Source organism: Frankliniella occidentalis, unplaced genomic scaffold (genome assembly GCF_000697945.3).
Source record: "Frankliniella occidentalis isolate FOCC.00 unplaced genomic scaffold, Focc_3.1 Scaffold4, whole genome shotgun sequence".
Classification (NCBI taxonomy): Eukaryota; Metazoa; Arthropoda; class Insecta; order Thysanoptera; family Thripidae; genus Frankliniella; species Frankliniella occidentalis.
In genome coordinates, this window is record NW_026267134.1 from 4,047,590 (window position 1) to 4,051,403 (window position 3,814).

The 3,814-nt window shown below is 51.6% G+C and overlaps 1 protein-coding gene across 6 annotated transcripts in view; it reads left to right on the plus strand.

Annotated features, from left to right (window-relative positions):
- The window catches only part of LOC113204207 (neuronal acetylcholine receptor subunit alpha-7), a 96,233-nt gene that overhangs the window by 664 nt on the left and 91,755 nt on the right, over window positions 1-3,814 (plus strand). The window lies entirely within an intron of this gene.

Below are 3,814 nucleotides of genomic sequence, written 5' to 3' on the forward strand. Positions count from 1 at the left end.
CTAGTGTCATAACACTATACACAAACTATAACCATCCTAATAGTCCCGGACGGCAACAGCGACAATAAAAATGAAAATAGGTGAATAATGATGCATCTCGATGTGGCGGACGCGCGTCGTTTTGCGTCATGAAGACCGCGGGGGGCGCGGCTGCGCGTGCGTCGCATCTCGTGTCATGGGCCCGCCCGCATGGGAGCCCCATTAGACGGGAGGGCAGGGAGGGTGAGTGAGAGAGAGTGATTTGGGGAAGAGAGACGAGGTGCGCGCGCTGTGCGCTTGCGTCGGCGTGCCACCATGCCCTGTTTAATAGTCCAGGGTCGTCTGAATCCTCTCACGCTTTTCCCCTTTTTCTCTCCCTGTACTAACCCGTATTTTTTTTGTTTTTGTTTTTTGCGTCGGGGTGTGCTGCTGGGTGATTCCCTAACAATTGTTACTGACAAATATATTCCTGTCAGATGTAGTTATGTTAAAGCTACAGTTCTTTTTGCAGGTTTTTTGGTATTTTGTTCTGCACTTTTGCTAAAAAGTTTTTTCAAATAATACATTTTACTGTATACGCTCCTTTTTTTTGGCACTATTCTTTGATTGACGTTTCTTTGCAATAATACGTAAAATTTCAACAACATATCTGTTAGATGAACTTCTAAAAAACATGAAGAGGAATGGGGAAAATTGGCCATACAGTCTGCTCATATTCTCCGCATTCCGCCCCCCCCCCCCAATCCAAACCCCGCGCACCCCTTGCCACCTCCCGAACCTTCATTTGTCTCCTTCACGGCGGAACGTGCGCGCAGTTTTTGTTACGGTTGCGCTGCCCGATTTTGTCTTTTCGTTTCTCTTTGTGCTTGCTTCCCTCCTCTCCCTCACACACACACACACACTCCCTCTCCCCCCCCCCAAAAAACTCACAGAAAAAGATGATTCCCTCGCCATGCTGGCCGCCGCCGCCGCGCCCTCCGCAGGTCTTTTTGTACGTCTTGGTTATGTGTACCCCCCAGGTCCCTCCCGTTGCTCCCGGTCGCGGCCTCGCCCGCCGCCCGCCGGGGGACCGGGGCTGTTGTCGTGTCGCTGATACCCCGTCCCCCCTATACTACCTTATTTTCCACTCCGCTGTGTTCTTGTTGTGTCCACCCTGACCCTTCAGCTCTTATCCGGTCACCTGTCGCATAACCCCTAGAATTGAACTAAACCCTTATCGGCACAGAATTGAAATTCTGTACTGACTGTCTGTGCTTTTTGGTAGAATTGTTTTACGAAATTTAACCAATACCATCCGCTCTGATAGCTTGTCCCCATATCCATGTGAGTAGAAGGTACCTTTCGACCTTTCGGCCACGCCCTTGCAGCCCCCCGCCCGGCATAACCACCCTCTGCCGCACTCCCCCACCCACAATCCCATTTACCGTCCAGCGTCCTGCCCCCCCCCCTTCCCACCCTGCTCCCTTCCCCCCTCTCGAGGACTGAGCGCAAATTTACCACATTGTTGATTTATAGAACTCTCTGGTGCCGAGCGCGGGTCGAGGTGCCGAAGGGTTGAGCCGGCTATGCGCACAGGATGCGGGGGTGGTTGCCATCGACCCTTGCCATTTCAAGTCTGCTACCGACAGAAAACCAAAAACAAAAAGTGTGCATCTGCATAGTTTGTTACACAAAATGTCAGTGCAAATGACTTTTGTGCCCGCTCTCGCATTGAATGATGGCGACGTCAAAGTAAAAGGCAAATCCAAAGTTCTACGAAAGGCTTGTTAGAAATAAAACAGCGCGTTTGAAATTTAGAAAAAGTTGTAATTTTTATTGTGTATTTAGGGGTTTACCATTTATTTTTGTCGTGCTGTGAGTAAGGGTGGCGGTCCATGTTGACTCGTTATTCGTCGGCACCAGGGACGTATTGACGTCGGCCGTTCTGACGTATTTGGGGAAACAGAATAAAACAGCACAAAAAATATCGACCTGGCAAATTGGTGGTTACCACCAATGAGTACTGCAAAGACAGACTGGTGTATTGACTGTGCCTATCGGTTGATGCTGATTGGCGTTCCGGGAATAACTCAACACATTGTTGAAATTCAAAAAACAAGATAAACATATGTGTTCCCCCCTTTTCCCCCTTTCCCCTCCCTCCTACAAACGAGTCTCATGGAAATTTCTGCTATAGGTAGAAGGGAGAATGATCAACGTTTGTATAATTTATACGCGTTTAATTGCTAGATTTAATCATTCTTTTGCTCATCTCTCCGATTTATTTTTGTTGATTCTTTTTCAAATCAGCGGCGTCGACCCGTGCGCGCACGCGTACACCCGCCCTTATAGCTGTGTTATTCGAGATCTCAACTGAGCTCTTATTAAGTTTTAAAGAAAACTTGTTTAAATCTTATTGATATTTCAAATTTTCTAAGAGTATAAACATTTCTCTAATTTAACGGCAATGCTTCAATCGACCAAACTTTTTTTTTGCGCTCAAGCACAGAGCACATACACGCACGCGGATATTATGTGTATGTGTCGTGTAGGAGCGAGAGATCATGCCTGAATGTTGCGCACCTTTCAATATTGGCAGTGTTTGTTGAGGATCGTGTGTGTGTGTGTGTGTGTATGTGCTGGAGCTGGAGCGCGGGCAGGCTGCGTGTAGGCAGAACAATAGCACGCCTGTCGGCCGGGCTTGCCTACCCTCCCGATCGCAGGCGCCCCACTTGACGTGGCGCGCGCGCGCACGGCCGTGTATCTGGCTTCTGGCGCGTAAATAGTCCTCTCTCGTAGGGGGTGGGAAAGAAGGAAAAGGATGTGTGTGACTGTTTTTTTTTTTTTTTTTTCATCATCCCTCTCTTTTACACCCTATACGCCTCTTTTTTTTTTAAACGCAGATGTATGTTTATTTTTTTCTTGTTGCTTTGATCTGCCGCGCACACAGCAAAGAAAACTCGAGACGTGAGAGCCGGTGCTCACCGCCGCTCACTGGCGCTCACTGCCGCTCAGCGCCGCTTCCGTGTAAATAGTTAGTGTTCCCTGTCAGGCACGCACCTTTGTGCCCCTGCTCTTTGTCTCTCTGTCGTCCTCAATCTCTGTCGTCGTCACCCCCTCCTCCCCCCCCCTGCGTGGGAGGGAGCGAGTGCGCGAGAGAGAACGGCAATGTGTGTGTGTGTGTGTGTGTGCGTGCGTGTGCGTGTGCGTGTGCGCGTGCGCGCGTGTTTCGGTGAGAGTGTGTGTGAGAGAGGTGCTCGGGGGATGCGTGTGGTCAGACTGTTGACGGCGCGCTGGTGCGCGATGTTGTGCGGCCACCATGTGGTGCGGGGTCGCTGGGTGCTCTGGACCAGCAGCACACACGGCCTGCACCGCCTGCTGGAGGGTGGGGTGGAGGGGCGCGGGGCATGGCCTGGACTGGTGTGACCTCCCCCGCGTGGCGTTGTGCGCGCGTGTGTGTGTGTGTGGTAGTGTTTAGTTTTGTACCTACTCTGAATCTTTAATATTGCGCATGGGTCATGCTTTTTATAATGGAGGAAGGTACTCTATTGACTCGCCGGACGGACCGCTGCCGTCGTCTTGGTGAATAGACGTCCTTTCGCTTTGGGCGGTTCGGCCGGTTGGTCCAAGGCAGACAGGACAGCCAGCGGGGTGCCCTCCCCCCCCCCTCTCCTCCCGCCGCCGCTATCACAGCCGATACTCGCCGACTGAGAGGGCCAGGCCAGGGGGAGATGAGGGAGCAGAGCGGAGGCAGGTGGTGGGGAGGGCGCAGGGAGCCGGTACACAGCAACCCTTTGAGACTCCCCCTTCTTTCCGCACCTCCCCCTTCTTTCCCCTCTTTCCTACCCCCCCATTC